General features: G+C 41.4%; 1 protein-coding gene across 1 annotated transcript in view; it reads left to right on the forward strand.

Moving 5' to 3' along the window:
- Positions 1–18,400, forward strand: part of drd3 (dopamine receptor D3) — an 84,533-nt gene that overhangs the window by 13,273 nt on the left and 52,860 nt on the right. Inside the window, exon 2 of the mRNA XM_043700640.2 lies at positions 6,639–6,920. The gene's annotated coding sequence lies outside the window, so the exon portion shown is untranslated. The remainder of the gene's footprint in view (positions 1–6,638; positions 6,921–18,400) is intronic.

The raw sequence follows: 18,400 nt of genomic DNA on the forward strand, positions 1-18,400 counted from the left end.
AAGGTACTGTCAACTGGTGAAATTAGTGAGAACATTGCATTGAGTGACCCATGGAGCACAAGGAAACTAGAAGAGTGTCAAGTGAATGATAATGTATTGGCTTCCCAGTGGAGGCTGACAAGAAAACTGCCTATGGCTTTCAAGTCATTTGCTACAGATCTGATAGTTAGTGGCCTGAGAAAATTGTATTGTGAAATGTTATATATGGAAATAAATTTACATTCTGCTGACTTTCCATTAAATAATTTATAATTATTCGTCCAGAATATTATAAGGCATGTTGAGAGTATGCAATTTGTTTCTTATATAGAAGAATAACAAGCTGGCAAGTACTTTTCTGCAAATCACCGTCAACTTTCATGAAATCAAAGTCACAGCTAGTGCAGTGGCATCTCCTTCCTGTTGATAGTTACAATTATCAGAAGTGTTAATACTGCCTACAGAATCTAGAATTGGCTGTTGAAGATATGCACACATTCCAAGATGTTTAACACAGCGTTATGAAACAAAATTTGACCCTGAGCAAAATAAAGAAATATTCAGGGAAGTGGCCAAAAACTTGGTCAGAGAGCAAGATTTTAAGGAACATCTTAAAGGAGAAAGAAAGGTTGAGAAGCAGAGTGTTGGAGAGAGGGAATTGCAAAGCTTGGGTGAGTGGGACTTGTTGTAAGTTAGGACATGGGCATCAGAGTTTTCAATGATTCCATGATTACATAAGGTAGAGTATCGGAGATAGGTCAGACAGCATTGGAATAGTCCATTCTAGGTGTAAACAAAGGCAAAGATCTCAGCAGTGGCAGAGCTAAGGCAGGGGTACAGTAATCATATCAAAGAGTTAGAAATATGTCTTAGGTATGTACTTATATGTGCTTGAAATCTCATCTTTCGGTCAGATAAAACACTGTGTTATGAACAGATTGTTTCAGTCTCACGCTGTTGTCAGTACTGGTGGAAGTTTAGGTAGTTAGAAGATGCTGGCTTCAGTCTTTCCATATGTAATTGTAGAAAATTTCTGAAATCAGTACAATAATTTTTCCATCTTCACTTCTGTTCCACATATTATTTTTGGATGATTACGATGTGGAATTGTGATATAACTATAAATTGTTGCAGTTTTTTCTTAGCTCTCTGCTTTCAAGCTCATCCTTATCTTAGTCTGCTGTTATACTGTGGCTTAAATATCCCAAAGTAAAACATTTCAAGCGGCAGCTACAGAATCCAATCACAACTGACAACCACTTGTTTAAGCATCACTCTACCTTTGATGTCAACATGTGGTAAAATATTCCCATTTCCCCCATCCAGCTTATTACAAGCAGAAATAAATGGTGAGTAACAAGTAGTCGTTCTAAAGTTTTATCAAAAAGATGTATTTTGGTAAAAGCAGAATGATGCAATGAGGTGTGTGCATTTAGGAAGTGGGATACAGTGTAAGCAAGAGGTTCGGAGAGTTCAAATATCCTGCCTTGGCAGTTAGAGAATTTAAACACAGTTAATTAAAATGAACATGGAATAGAAGGCTTGCATGACACCATCAAACTATTACATTGTTGTAAAAACTTAACAGGTTCAGAAATGTATTTTTAGAAAGGAAGCATATTGACCTGGTCTAGCTAAGGTGGAGTACCCAAAGCAATGCAATAGACTCATAATCGCCTTCAGTTAAGGAGAAGCACACCACCCAATTGTCTTAAAACCATTACAAAAAGATAGATAATCCATATGCAATGATTTAGAAATGGGGCCAAACATCATCTAAACAAAAACAACTAAAATGCACATTAAATTCAAGTTTCAACACCACATCCTCTGAAGGAATTAAAAAAAAAGTTTGATGCAGGTAGTAATATCTTATTGCAGGTTATAGGACCTGAATCCCAGAGCTCCTCTCTCTCATGAACTCCGTTTCACTCTCTGTTCTCTCCTCAGAATGACTGTTTGATTCCCTTGGGGGTTGGTTATATTTATGCCTATGCTTGCAGCAGATGAAGTGCGTGACATTACGTTCTGAAGTGTTTTCCTCTGAGGCACTGGAAGCTCAGCCAGGATCTCGGGGAAATCCTAAAGAATTAAAAGATGTACGTATGTTAAGAAGCTGGCTGCAAAATACACTTCAGATACCGCTAACCCGGCTTAATATCGTATGCCACAGTACAATGAGTAAGTGAGTGAGAGAAAAACAGGAAAAGGATATTATTAGCTGTGAGCCTGGGGAGGGCTCCAATTTCACCCTGCATCATTCTCTCCATCAAAACCCAGTGTGGCCTTCTGAAGTGCATCGCACTCCCTCCGGTTGGCTGACACTGTCCTGCCAGAAGAGGCAGCATGTGGAAATGTTGGAAGTTTGAAGAGCGCCCACTGTGACACTCAGGAGTCCATGTGAGTAAACATACATTTTGCAGCTATATGTTTCAACAAGTTTATTTTGTAGATTCACCTTTACTGTCGCTATTGTTCCAAGAGTTCTGGTGATAATTGCTACTGGAAAATTTACCATGGAATGGAAGGAAATGCAGGGGTGGGCAAATGCCTTCATATTTGGTCTCAGCAAAGCTGAGAGGGTAGTCTTTGTTGCTTGATGTGAGGAAATGGTAGGTGGTCTTTGTTAGTGTTCTAAAACTGTCACTTATCTTCCCATCTGCTACACCTGCTGAAAGTAGAATGCAGCCTCTGTGTCTGTGATTGTCTGTGTCACCTTAAAATCACAACGCTGTACTGTGGTGATGGACCCTCAGCATTAGTAGGATCCTTGGTAGACCAGCTCCTGAAGGAGCATCTCCACAGCTCTGTCCTTACATGACAAGGTTCATAACGGAAAGTCTGTGTTTATTGGCAATGCCATCATTAGGATTACTGCAGTCCATGAGTGCGAAGGGTGAGACAGTTTATTTTCATAGAATCCCGACAGTGTGGAAATAGGCCATTTGGCCCAACAAGTTCACATCGACACTCAAAGAGTAATCCACCCAGACCCATTCCACTACTACCTTACTTGCTCCTTAAAAATACACTTAACTATGGGCAATTTAGCACGGCTAATTCACCAAACCTGCACATCTTTAGATTGTGGGAGGAAACCAGAGCACCCGAAGGAAACCCATACAGACATAGGGAGAATGCGTGAACTCCACACAGACAGTCGCCCAAGGCTGGAATCAAATCCTGGTGCTGTGAGGCAGCAGTGCTAACCACTGAGCCACTGTGTCAACCCCGCAGTGTTAAGCCAGACTGAATGTGAACAAACTATGACTGTGTCTGTTGCACCAAAATGTGTTCTGAGCAGGAAATAAGTAACCAAGTCACAACAGTTTATTGCATTAAGTGTAAAACTAGTTGTAAAATCCAGGAAAACACAGCAATAGTAATAACCAGAATGTAAATCACTTTGCAAAACAACCCTCTGTTAAGTAGCCTCTGAGTTACATTATACTGTGTCTGTATGAAGACCTAAATCTTACAACAAATTTAACTTGTAATTAATCCTGTCTAAACATCAAGGGTGCAACTGCAAATGTACCGGTGGATTAGAGTGGTCAGCTTTGTGTTGGGGACATTTACAACATTACGGAATGCTGAAAACAAAAAAATGCTATTGATCACAGCAGGTCAGGGAGCATCCATGGACTGAAAGCAAACTAACATTTTGGGTCAAGTTGGTTGTTCATCAGAGCTAATGTGAAGTGTGGAGCTGACAGCATTTATGCAGTTGTCTGGGGGTTGGGGTGCTGAGGGCGACAGGATGTTGATAGTGCAAATTAAGTGATCATATTGTGAGAATGGCAGAATAATGGTGTGTCTTTATGGAATACTGTACCTTTTCCTCCTGTTCATGGCTACTTACTGACCACTGATCATCCCACTGGCAACAAAATGTATTTCTGCTTTGATTTGGAGATGCTGGTGTTGGACTGGGGTGTACAAAGTTACAAGTCACACAACACCAGGTTATAGTCCAACAGGTTTATTTGGAAACACTAGCTTTTGGAGAGCTGCCCCTACAACCACCTGAGGAAGGAGCTGCACTCTGAAAGCTAGCGCTTCCAAATAAACCTGTTGGACTGTAACCTGGTGTTGTGTGATTTTAAACTTATTTCTGCTTTAACCAATAGTTGGGCAAATTGCCAATTGTCTCATATTCCCTTTGCCCATACTCCTGTCCCTGGCACTAAATCACTAATTCAGTATGCTGCCAGTGACAAACCATCCAGGTTCAGAATTTGGATGAGATATACCTGTCAGATCAAAGACTCAGGGTGAATTCCCACCTTCAAGAATAATAGGGCTAATTGGAGAAAAAAAGAAGAAACAATTCTCATCCATGTAGCACCTTTCATGGCCTCAGAATATCCTGAAGTGCTTTACAGTCAATTAAGTACTTACAGTAAAAATAGAGTCATTGTTGGAAAGTAGGAATCCCATAGAACCTAAATTCACAAAGTAAGACCCTACACAAACCACCATTGGCATTAGTTGAGAGATCATTGTTGGCCAGGACACGAGGAGGACTCTCCACCATGATGTTGTTACCTGGAAAGGCAGAGGGAGCAGTGGTGCAATATCTCATTCAAAAGCCTGCGCTACATAGAGTTTACCATTCCCTCAGAACTGAAGAGTCGGCCTACATTGTGCACTCACATCCTTGGAGTGGGACTTAAACTCACATCTTCAGACGCTTAGGCAAATAATGTTTTGTTATACGTCCATGGGGATACAAGCATTACTGAACTACCCTTGAGAGGATGATAGCAAGCTGTCTTCTTAAACCACAGCAATACATCTGGAACAGGTGTACCGAAAGTGCTATTGGGAAGGCAGTTCCAGGATTTTGACCCAATAACAATTGAAAAATTGAAGCTACACTTCCAAGTCTGGATGGTGTGTTGCTTAGAGGGGAACTTGCAGATGGTGAGCAATTGCAGCCTTCACGTTTCGGGTGGATGATGGTGTAAGTTTGAAAGATGTTATGTTTTGGTTTCTTTTTCTGTGTTTTAAGATGGTGCCGGAGAGTGGCTACACAAGACAACACTTTTCACTTGTAACAAAATACAAGTGACAATAAATAAATCAAAATCAAATCAAATAAATCGGGTACTGTTGAAGGAGTATTGAGGAGTTGCTGCAGAATATCTGATAAATAATGTACACTGCTGTCACTGTACATTGGGAGTGGAGGGAGTGACAATAGTAGATGAAGTGCCAATCAAGTGCACTGTTTTGTCCTTGATTATGTCAAGCTTCTTGATTATTGTTGGAGCTATATTCATCCATCATATTCCCGACTTGTGCCTTCTTAGAACTACCTGTGAGCAGTCAGGAGGTGTATTATTTGAGCATCTGGCCTGGTTTTATAGCCACCGGCTGATGCAGTTCAGTTCTTAGTCTATCATAACCCCAGTCTGCTGATAAAGGGGGATTCAGTGATGGCAATACTGTTGAATGTTAAGGAACAAAGATTAGGCTCTCTCCTTAGCTACTGCTAAACCAAACTGAGGTTAGTTGGCAAGATATAATGGGGCAAAAAGAAAGTGAGCACTGCAGATGCTGGAGATCAGTGTCAAAAAGTGTGGCGCTGGAAAAGCACAACTAGCAGGCAGCATCTGAGGAGCAGGATAGTCAACGTTTCGGGTATAAACTCTTCATCCGGAACTCTGAAGATATAATGGGGATCAGGAGAAGCCAGTGTTATAATGTTAATGTCACTGGACCAGCATTCCAGAACCCCATGCTAATGAGGGACTCATGTGGTGCAGTGGTAATGAATCCAGCCCTCCCAGCTCCAAACTGGAGACAGGAGGGCTGGATTCAAGTCCCACTTACTCCAGAATATATCTCAGACCAGGTTAATTAAAATACCATTGGTGGGGATCAGCATTCCCAAAGTATGGAAGTACAGTGTTTGCAATGCCAGCCCAGAGCTGAATTTCAGGGAACTCTTTCCATGTCCTTTTACCCAGGCCACACCACAGGCCAGGTCACACCTGGGCTGTTTTCATTACAGACAACCCATTTTCACCCACTCATGGCCCCTATTATCAGCTTTTCTGTCTCCCAGTCTGACCATCTTCCAACCCTTTGTCCAACCACTGTTTTCTCTCTCTTTCTCTGAACTGCATCTCGAGACATTCCTTACCCCTCACCCCGCCCCACTCCCACTTTCGGCATCTGCACCCCACGGTCCTAGCTTCAATCAGTTCTGAAGAAGGGACACTGGACCCGAACCGTTAACTCTGCTTTCTCTCTCCACAGATGCTGCCAGACCTGCTCGAGTTTCTTCTGGTTTTGTTTCAAACCTGTTGCATTGCTCAGCTCCTTACTTTTTGATTAATTTTACTTGTTATAAGAAGTGGACTTCACTTTGAAGCTCCCAATAATGTGGAACCTCAGAGCACCGCAACAGGCCATTTGGCCCATCATTTCTGTGCTAGGCCAATCGTCTCATGGTTGCCCTGACCCCTCTGCCCTGCATTTCTCTTGTTTTCAAGTATTTATCTAATTCTCTTCAAAAGTTACTGCTGGATTATTTTGCGTCACCCCCATCTGACACGGTATCTGGATGATTAAAATGTGATTAATCCTCCGCACTTTTCCATGTATTCCTCCTTAGTGGTTTACAGCTGTTTTTCTCTCTCTCTCTCTAGATCTTGCCAGTGTGCTGCCATTCAGTAGAGCTGTCCCCAGCCAGCTTATTGATGGCTTCATCAGGTACCATCCTCCAGAGGGGTTACAGCCACACAGCCAGTGAGTGCCGAGCTATGTTCAACCAAAACGCAGCCGGCCAGCCAGCTGATGGGACAGGATAGAGGGAGAACTTGCCGCTGGAAGTGAACGGGGCACTTTCTCACTGCTGTTCAAGCGTCAGGGCTAACGGTGCTCCGAGACACAACTTCCAACTGCTCGCTCGCTGGCGTGAACTGGAGAAGGTAAGGGGGCAGCAATTCTCAGGGGCTAAACCGGACCTTTTGTTTTGTAAACAGCCTGCGGTGTGACTCTTAAAGAAACCCGGTTGCGGAAAGAGGCGCCGAGGTGTTCACAATAACTGCTCAAACTGCATCTTATTTTTGTACTGACTTGTATTGTCAGCATTAACTTGGGGGGGGGGGGGGGGGGAATGCTGAAACACGAGTCTTTTCCGTGATCAGTGACCAACAGGTTGTCCAACAAAAAGGGAGAGTTTTGCTGACCCAGTCTGGGAAGCGGATTAAAATGAGGCATGAGAGTTAAACTGCGCTGCTATTGAGCCCTCGGTCAGAGGCAATGTCCATTCAGACGGCAAATACCCCGTGAATATGGAATTTCTCAATTTAAGTCCCATTTCACCTCTACGTCAATGATTTATTGAAAGTAAATCCACAGTCTTTCGGGATCTCAGCCCTGACGACTAAAGTGCGAATCTACGAAATCTGATTTCACCGGATATCATGCCTTTGGTTCAGCCTGGGGCAGTTTATTTTTCCCTGGATTTTGGGGCAGCACGTAAGTAAAAAGACTTTGTATCGTGCGTTCAGTGAATGTGCTTTCAAAGAGTCGGTGAAATTCTGATTGAAATGCTGTAATATAGGGAATGGAGCCATAGTGCACTCCATTATATCCACTGTGATATAATGCCCATATTTTTGGGAGGTGGTTTGAAGGGGAAATGTCCAGGACGCCAGAGGGAACTGACTTGCTCTTCCTTCAAATAGAGTGTCCTGATTCATTAAACACCACCTGAGAGAACATAAAGGTTAGAGGTCTAGTCTGTTTTCTAAAGGAAGGGACTTCCAACGGTGCAGCATTCCAGTAGTACTGCACTGAAGTGGGATTTAGACTTAGATTAGATTAGATTCCCTACAGTGTGGAAACAGGCCCTTCGGCCCAACAAGTCCACACCAACCCTCCGAAGAGCAACCAACCCAGACCCATTCCCCTACATTCGCCCCTGACTAATGCACCTAACACTATGGGCAATTTAGCATGGCCAGTTCACCTAACCTGCACATCTTTGGACTGTGGGAGGAAGCCGGAGCACCCGGAGGAAACCCATGCAGACATGGAGAGAATGTACAAACTCCACACAGACAGTTGCTCGAGGCAGGAATTGAACCCAGTTCCCTGGCGCTGTGAGGCAGCAGTGCTAACCACTGAGCCACCGTGCCGTTATTTGTGTACATTTAAGTTTTAACTGTTTTTCTGACAAAGATGTTTAAAATGTGACTGTAAAGCAGGGTAAACCGTGAAATGGGGCACCACAGCATATAGTGTACCTCCTCAACCAGTTAAAGATTGGGAAATGAATGTGAAACTGAACATAGATAGCCATATAAATACTTTGGCTCTCAGAGCAGGTCACAGGCTAGGAAACCCACAGCAAGCACCTCCCATCTTCACTCCCCAAAACCTGTCCACAAGACACAAGTCAGGAGTGTGATGGAATACTGTCCACTTGCCTGGATGGGTGCAACACTCAAGAAACTAGATGCTATCCAGAACAAAACAACCAACTTGATTAGCACCACATCCACTCCCTCCACAACTAATGTTGAATAGCAGCAGTGTGTACTATCTACAAAATGCACTGTGAAAGTTCACCAAGGCTTCTGAGACAGCACCTTCCAAACACGCAACTACTTCTATATAGAAAGATAAGGGTGGCAGATACACAGGGAAACTGTGTTGTGCAAGGTCCTTTCCAAGCCACTTATGATATTGATTTGGAAAAAAAATGATTTTCTGTCTGTGTTGCTCTGTCAAAAACCTGGAACTCCCTCTCTAACAGCATTGTGGGTCTATCTACAGCACATGGACTGCAACAGTTCAAGAAAATAGCTCATCACCACCTTCTCAAGAGCAACTTTGGGGGGAAAGGGGCAATAATTGCTGGCACATCCAGGGACTCCCCCAGCCCTGTGAAGAAATAAAAATTCAGCAGGGGAAGAAATGAGAAAAGGTTGTCTTAAAGGATGTGAATTCAGTGTCAAATGAGACAAAGAAAGAAATAAAGAGAGGAAATTATTTGGATTAAGGTGGAGAAAGTAAGAAGGACGAAGGAAGACAAATTTAAAAAAATTAAAATTTGACTTTCTTAATATCTCCAAGAACAATTCACAACTGAAGAAATGACACTGTATATTTAATACTATTTACGTCCTGAGCAAGATTTGGAATGGCTATCATTAACACTTATCACATTGTGAAAATGATAATTACTAATCTTAATTTTTTGTGACTTGAAGATGCCGGTGTTGGACTGGGGTAGACAAAGTTAAAAATCACACAACACCAGGTTATAGTCCAACAGGTTATTTTTTTCCTTTTATTTCTTTTTCTTTTTTTTCCCCCACACGACTGCAGTTAGGCGGTAGTGTGGGGGAGAAAAATGAAGAAAAAAAAAGAAAAAGATAAAGAAAAAAATAACCTGTTGGTCATGCTTATTTTTCCCCAGCACCCATGATGTGTATGTGCAGGTGTGAGACTCAGTGAAAGACACAAGGTGTACAAACCTTTATTCAATTTCCACCACCAGGAAAAAAGAAAACACCTAAGTGGCCAGGGACAAGCAGTGCCCTTCACATCAAAGGGAAATGCTGTGTGATCAAACAGTGAAGGGGAGGGCAGGGATTAAATCAAAATAGAGTTGGAGGGGAAATAATATGCTCTCCAAGAGGTTATTTGGAAGAAAAAAGAAGAAAAAAAAGATAAAGAAAAAAACCTGTTGATTGTGGCCTGTGGGTCATGAAACTGAGGATCCAATTGCAGAGAGTGGGGCTTATTCCGAGATCACTCTCGAGGGGAGAATGTATAAGCGTGTGTGTGTGAGAGAGAGAGATGGAATATGTATCTGTGAGCGGGTGCATGTGTCAACACATACATTGCAACCACCTGATGAAGGAGCAGTGCTCTGAATGCTAGTGCTTCCAAATAAACCTGTTGGACTATAACCTGGTGTTGTGATTTTTAACTTTGTGCACCTCCAAATCATATCTTGAGAATATAATTTAAAAGAAGTTCTGGGGTTTAAATATCAAAGAACAAAATTCAGCATATCCCATTATAAAATATGAAAGATTTAAGACATTGGACTCCTTTGGCTATAAATTCTGTGATCATGATCTTATCCTCCACAACCACCTGATGAAGGAGCAGTGCTCCAAAAGCTAGAGCTTCCAAATACACCTGCTGGACTATGACCTGGTGATGTGATTTTTAATGTTATGTGGTAAGCTTAGTGGGCGATTAATGTACAAATGCAACAAATTCATGAAAGCAAAAGGAGGTTAGTGCAAGGTGTCACTTTCCTGAATTTGGTAGGAGAATGGATTGGAATATAGGAAGTGTAACTCTTAGATTCACAAATGGACGGAGATGGAAAATAGCAAACTATAGACTAGTTATGCTAACATCTGTCATAAGTAAATGCTGGAATTGCTAAATTTGCTAATGTAGAAAGATAGGCAGGAAAGTAAGTTGTGAAGAGGACATAAGGAGGCAACAAAGAGATATAGATAAGTAAGTAAGCAAAGATTTGGCATATGGGGAATACGGTGAAAAAATATGAAATTGCTCATTTTTTGCAGGAAGAATAAAAACAAATCATACTTTCTAAATGATGAGGAATTGCAGACCTCCCAAATCCAGAAGGCTCCAGGTCCCAGCACTGAAAGGCAAAATGCTAATGTACAGGTACAGCAAGTAATTAGAAAGGCAAGGGAAGGTTGATGCTGATTTTAGGTGGAATAAAATATAAAAGTGTGGAATTTCTGCTGCAGTTGTACAGGGCATTGGTAAGATCACATCCTGGTTACTCGATATATTTTCATTGCCTGATTTGATAAAATAATTAATTGCATTACAAGTTGTGCACAGAAATATCACCTGACAGATTCCTGGGATACTGGTGTAATCATATGAGGGAAGGTTAGACAGATTGGACGTTTATTGATGGGAGTTTATAAGGATGAGAGTTGATCTTATTAAACCATATAAAATCCTGAGGGGAGTTGATAGGGTGTATTGAAATCATACTTGTCCTTCTGGGAGAGGCTAGAACTAGGGACCACAGTTTAAAAATAGGGAGTCTCCCATTTAAGATGGATAAAAGGAGAAACATTTTCTTTCAGATGTTCATGAGCCTGTAGACTTCTCTTCCTCAGTGAGTGTTAAAGAGTGTGGGTGTGTGTATGTATGTGTCCACCAGACATCCCAGTACACTTTATAGCAAGAAATTCCATTTGAAGTGTCATCAATGTTGTCATGTGGGAAACATTACAGATAATGTGTGCCTAGTAAGTATCCACAACCAGCAATATGATGATGAACAGATCATTTGCCTTTCAGGGGTATTGATTGAGGGATTAATGTCATAACACCAGGGATAGCTTCACTTTTCTTTCTCATAATACTACCCTGAGGTTGTTTTCACCTACCTTAGACAGATAAGAAGGGAACTTTGTTGAACAGCTAATCTGAAGGACAACACCTCTGACTATGCAGCATTCCCCCACTACTACACTGGAGTGACAATCTCTGTGCTCAAGGTTTGGTGTGAGATCTGAAACCAGAATCTCTAACAGAGGCAAGAGTGCTATCTCCTGAGCCAAGCTTACTATGTATAGCTGGTAAAGAAGGCATATAGCATGCTTGCCTTTATTGGGAATTGAGTGTAAGAGTCAGGATGTCATGTTGCAGCTTTATAAGATTTTGGTTAGGCCACACTTAGAGTTTAGCATTCAGTTCTGGTCTCCACATTACAGAAACGATGTGGAGGCTTTGTAGAGGTGAGAGATTTACCAGGAGTATAGGGTACATCCTATAAGGAGAGGCTGGAAAAACCTCTGAGGTGGTGGAGCCTGATGGGAGACTTGATAGAAGTCTATAAAATTATAAGATGCAAGATAGGGTTGATAGTCAGAACCTTTTTCCCAGAGTTGAAATGTCTACTACTAGGGCACAAGCATATAAGGCAAGAGGGGGGAAGCTCGAAGGAGATGTGAGAGGCAAGTCTTTTTACACCGAGATTGATAGGACTTTGCAATGTGCTGTTAGGGATGATGCAGAATGCAGATAAGAGCGTTTAGGGGACTTTTAGATAAGCACATAAATATGAAAGAAATGGAGGAATATGGACCAAGAGCGGGCAGAAGGGATTAGTTTAATTAGGTATCATTTTCAGCACAACATCATGGATGGAAGGCTCCATTCCTCTGCTGTACAGTTCTGTATTCTATGTTTATTGCAACCCTGCAGTCATTTAATTCCTCTGTATTGGACACTAAGCTCTGAAATTCCTTCACTAGATAGTTCTGTGGCTCTGTCTCTCTCACTTTCCTTACGATACTTTTAAAACCTACCTCTTTAATTGTGTATTTAGTCATCTCCCCTAGGATCTATTTATTTAGCTCACTTATTCTTTTCTGATAAAGCACCTTGAAATGTTTGGCTCCTTTTGCAATGTTAAAATGTTGCTATAGAAATGCAAGTTATTGTTGTTCCTGAACAGCACAGTGGGCTGGGCCCCAGGTGATGATTCAGAATCAGAGGCAAGTAGAGGAAAATCTGGTTTAAGCAATGTATTTGGGATTTGGAATACATTGTGATAGGGCAGTGTTTGCAGATTCAATAAGGTAAAAACAATGACTGCAGATGCTGGAAACCAGATTCTGGATTAGTGGTGCTGGAAGAGCACAGCAATTCAGGCTGCTCGTCGGATGCTGCCTGAATTGCTGTGCTCTTCCAGCACCACTGATCCAGAATTTGCAGATTCAGTAGCCATGTTTGAAAGGGAATTACTTGAAAGAGGCTACAATCTGTAGGATATGGGAGGGAATGAGGAGTGGATCTTCAAAAGCATCAGCACTGATCTGACGAGCCTATGGTCCTCTTTGGTGCTGCCTTATTCAAAAATTCTGCTTTAAGTTCCTACAATAACTAGAAGAGCAAACAGCGCACAAAACTTTCTAACAAGAACAGAATTGGCTAAAATGGATTGTAACAGGTTTAAAGCTGTTTAAATAAGGTAGAGGAGTAACTGGCAGCAAATGAAAAACACTCACAGTAAAAATAATGCAGTTACATTTCAATGAATGATCCTTTTAAGATCCTAACTCAGGCCCATCTTCATTTTCTCTATTTCTCTAAGAACAGATTGTATTTAGTCTCTCTTCAAAATTTATGCCCTGTTTCTGCTGTAAATTGCAGTCTGGAATGGTCCAAATTGCCTGCACAATCTGGTTTGCAAATGATAGTAAGCATGCTGCCAAATTTTAGAAAGCAAAATGAATATTCTTCCAGACCTTTCTGTGAAGTGGTCTACCTCCACATTATGTAGGAGCAGGATTCATTGAAATTCCTTGTCCCTTTTTCTGCATTGCATTATGACCCTTTGTTTTTACATTTCAGGTATTTTCATATTATTTTTATATTAAGATAAACCTCATTTTTTCTCCCTCCAAAAATCATTGAATATCTATGTTTAAACAACAATTGATCAGGCACTGAAGCTGCTCTGTTTTATTTTAGAGTATTGCAATGTTACAGTTGTGATATATTTACAAATTCATTGTATTTAGCTCAAGTTTCTGTTGGTAAACCTACTCTATTTAGGACCATAGTTTACAGCCAAAGAGTCCATTGTACTGTGTGTTTGTAAGCTAGTCCAAAACTAATTCATTGCATTGTTTTTTTTTCTATGGCCCTGTTATGTTTTAAAATAGTTCTCCAATTTTCCTGTGTAAAATACATTAGTCTTTGTTTCCATCACTAACTATGGAAAAGGATCTATGTTTCAACACTTTCTATGCAGATTTCTCCTAACTTAAAGTTATGAGAGCGAAGAGAGTTGTTATTAACACTGCATTGCTGCCTTGGAAAACAGTCCATTTAAATTCATAACCTTTCATAGTTTCATAATTATCTTAAACTCCTCTTGCCCTTCTCTGAACCAAAGAAAATGATCCTAGTTAACTCAAGAGTCTCCTCAAAAGAATATTCCAATTCTTGGCACCGTCCTGGTGAAAATACATTGTATACTTTCTGCAGCTTTAATATCCTCCTTTTATAATAGTGCTCAAAAGTTCACACAGCGCTCTAATTGGCCTAACCAGTGTTTATTCGAAATGTTACCACTGCTTTAGTTTTCTACTGTATGTCACTGTTCAATTAACCCCAAGTTTAGCTGGATTTTAAGTGTATTTATCGACTTGTACTCACATTTCCAGGCTATCAATTTTACGATAATGGTAAATATGGATTGTCAAATTTTATTTTCCCACTTCAGATTGCTACATTTGACATCAAAATATATTTTCTTTTAAAAACCAAATACTGACTCAAACTGGCTACTGTAGTCACTTGACCATAGATTGAGGCAAATCCAGGGGTCTTATGAGGAATAAATAAAGGCAACTGAAAGAAATAATGACAGTATATAAAGACTTGAGACAAGGCAATTCAATCAGACTCAAGAAATGTGTAAATCCTGTTTAATTTCCACTGATATGAAAACTTCATATATTGTGGTCCTTCATATATACTGTGGTCTGCAAAGTTTTGGAAAGAATTCTGAGGGATAGGATTTATGAGTATTTGGCAAAGCACAGTGTGATTAAAGGCAGTCAGTATGGCTTTGTGAGGGGCAGGTCATGCCTCACAAACCTTATTGAGTTCTTTGAAGAGGTGTCAAGACAGGTCGACAAAAGTCGAGCAGTGGATGTGGTATATATGGATTTCAGCAAGGCATTTGATAAGGGTCCCCAAGGTAGGCTCATTCATAAAGTCAGGAGGTATGGGATACAGGGAGATGTGGCTATCTGGATTCAGAATTGGTTGGCTGACAGAAGGCAGAGAGTGGTTGTAGATGGAAAGTATTCTGCCTGGAGGTCAGTGGTGAGTGGTGTCCCGCAGGGCTCTGTTCTTGGGCCTCCGCTCTTTGTAGTTTTTATAAATGACTTGATGAGGAGGTTGAGGGGTGGGTTAGTAAATTTTGCAGATGACACAAAGGTTGGAGGTGTCTTCGACAGTATAGAGGGCTACTGCAGGCTGCAGCACGACATAGACAGGATGCAGAGCTGGGCTAAGAAATGGCAGATGGAGTTCAACCTGGATAAATGCCAAGTGGTGCATTTTGGAAGGTCGAACTCGAATGCTGAATATAGGATTAAAGACAGGATTCTTGGCAGTGTGGAGGAACAGAGGGATCTGGGTGTGCAAGTGCATAGATCCCTCAAAGTTGCCACCCAAGTGGATAGGGTTGTTAAGAAAGCATATGGTGTTTTGGCTTTCATTAACAGGGGGATCAAGTTTAAGAGCCGTGAGGTTTTGCTGCAGCTCTACAAGTCCCTGGTGAGACCACACTTGGAATACTGTGTCCAGCTCTGGTCGCTCTACTATAGGAAAGATACAGAGGCTTTGGACAGGGTGGAAAGAAGGTTTACCAGGATGCTGCCTAGACTGGAGGGCTTGCCTTATGAAGAAAGGTTGAATAAGCACTGACTTTTCTCTCTGGAGAGAAGGAGGAAGAGAGGAGACCTGATTGAGTATACAAGATAATAATGAGTGGAATAGATTGAGTCATTAGCCAGAGACTTTTCCCAGGGCAGGATTGACTGGTACAAGGAATCACAGTTTGAAGATATTAGGAGGAAGGTATAAAGGAGACATCAGAGATAGGTTCTTTTCACAGAGAGTTATGAATGCATGGAATGCGTTGCCAGCGGACGTGGTCATTGGGGACATTTAAGCGACTGCTGGACATGCACATGCACATGGATGGCAGTGAGTTGAGGGGTGTGTATGTTAAGTTATTATATTTTACATTAGAATTAAACCTCGGCACAACATCACGGGCCAAAGGGCCTGTTCTGTGCTGTACTTTTCTATGTTCTATGTCTATGTTCTATCTAACTCAGTTAGGCAGCTTGGAAGAACATTGAAACTAAACCAGGGAATGCACATGAATGCACAAGACAGCTAACGATCTGCATCCATGAACACCGACTAGCCACGAAACGACACGACCAGCTATCTTTAGTAACCACACATGCAGATGACAAGCAACATCAATTCGACTGGGACAACACTACTATTATAGGACAAGCCTAACAGAGAACAGCCAGGGAATTCCTAGAGGCATGGCACTCATCCACCAATTCAATCAATAAGCACATCGATCTGGACCCAATATACCGACAACTGCAACGGACAGCTGGAACTGACAACCGGAAGCGGCAGATTCAAACCACTACAAATGCCGGAGGAAAGATCACAGAAGCGCTTCACAGGAGGCTCCCAAGCACTGAGGATGTCACCTAGACAGGGGACGAAACATCTGCAACATAAATTCCCAGCTCAGCGAACAGAACCACAACATGGAGTTTAGCGGTGAGCTAAATCTGCCAGTTACTTGGTTTGGTTTCATTGCCAAATCTTCCTGATGTCCAGCTTGTTTGGCAAATTTGACAACCTGGGAGTTTAAATGAGGTGAGTTGCAGTGTTAACAGGGTGCTTTTTAAGTAATAATGGCCATCGCTTAGCAACTCACCGCTGCCAAGAGAGTCTCACCAGGTCGCTTGTGAAAGTATAAAAATGTCTTAAGCAGCTCCTGTTACCAAAATGGGCCTCACTGTACTTGTCAAGATAAGAGTGGTGCCGGAAAAGCACAGCATGTCAGGCAGCATCTTAGGAGCAGGAAAATCGATGTTTCGGGCAGGAGCCCTTCATCAGGAATCCTAATGAAGGGGTCCTGCCTGAAATGTCAATATTCTTGCTGCTCGAATGCTGCCTGCCCTGCTGTGCTTTTCCAGCACCACTCCAATCTTGACTCTAATCTCCAGCACCTACAGTCCTCACTTTTGCCTCACTGCACTTGTCGTCCAGTTCAGCCACACATTTGATCATAGCCCACATCACTTAGATGCTGATACAATTCCAATCCTGGCTTTCAGCTCAGGCAGTTTAAAGTTGTAGCTGGTATCATCATCTTCTCTGGAGATGTTGCAGTGAAACTGAAGTCTTCAAATGTTTCCTCTTTACCGGCAGGAATGGAGATGTAGTTAGAAAAGCTACAGTCTTAGTTGGAAAGAGCGAGAGAAGGAGAGAGAGCAGCAACCTTTCTTCACAGCTTTCCTTCTTCTGCTCAATTGTTTGGGACTCAGACACACGCAGAGACACGCACACACACTGACACACACATACTCTCTTGGTTTATCACAGGACCCCTCTCCAATTACCAGCTGAAGTTCAAAATCAACTTGGTCAGCTGTCTTAAGACAATCAAGGTCTTTTACCCATGCAGTATGTGTAGAACCTTTTAATGAATCATTCTTCCATGTTTGAATACTAATATCATCACAGATCTTTGGACAAGCAATTGAAAAGCTGTTTATACACCTCCCAGGAAGCAATTTAGATTCAAAACATGAAGTGTTTCTTTTTATAGAGATACCACCAAACCTGCTGAACTTTTCCAGCACTTTTGTTCTCATTTCAGATTTCTATCATCCTCAATGTTTTGTTTTCATTTGTCTGTAAAGGCTTTTGCAGACGGAGTGTCTGTGGAATGCTTCATGATGTAAACATCTTGATGACATGGCAGTATGCTGATTTTAACTTTAAAAACTATCTTTTTTAAAAAGGCCAAACAATTATTGTGGTGTGCGAGCCAAAGACTAATATTTGACATGAGCATGTCTTCCTGACACCATAAAGCTGAGTTTTTCCGAATGTCTTGAATACATATTATCAAACAACTTCTGAAAACAAAAGTATAAAATCATTTTTATCCTGAAGCTGGAATAGTCTTGAAACTCATAGCTGCCCTGTGTTCAGTACATGCTATGGAAACTCACTCATTTAAGATAAGCTGCACTTGTTTTCTTCATGCACATAACTTAATAAAAGATACAAAGTTAGCCCAAAAAGATAAGAAAATGTTGGCTATGTTAAGAAGGCTTTATAATTAATAATTTTGTGAACATGAGTTTGAAGATCTGTGGATGCCTGGATTTCTTTATAAAGAGGTTATCAAAAGAATGTTGGAACATTTTTGTTTCAACAAGGTCTCTCTAGATGGTCACATGTCTTGTGATAAATGCCTGCTTATTGGAGACTACCTTTCTGAGTTTGTGACTGTCGTGCTCTTTGGATATTGCTTGGAGTATTTGTTCATCAGCCTGTGGAAGGAAAGAAGCTTCCCAGTTTAGTTCTCCTGTTTCTGGAAAGTTCCTTGTTGTGGGTCTAGTGTGGCACCTGTGGTCCTGGTCCAGATGCTGTCATATATAAATCCTTTTAAAGAATCCATTGATACTGCCTGAATGACTGCAGCTGTAAAGATCCCCAGTGACTACAGTTCGTGTTCAGTGACAACCATCAATGTCATAGAATCATAGAGATGTACAACATGGAAACAGTCCAACCCGTCCATGCCGAC

This window comes from Chiloscyllium plagiosum, unplaced genomic scaffold, assembly GCF_037043375.1.
Source record: "Chiloscyllium plagiosum isolate Xiang-an unplaced genomic scaffold, Cpla_swu_hap1 HiC_scaffold_12, whole genome shotgun sequence".
NCBI lineage: Eukaryota > Metazoa > Chordata > Chondrichthyes > Orectolobiformes > Hemiscylliidae > Chiloscyllium > Chiloscyllium plagiosum.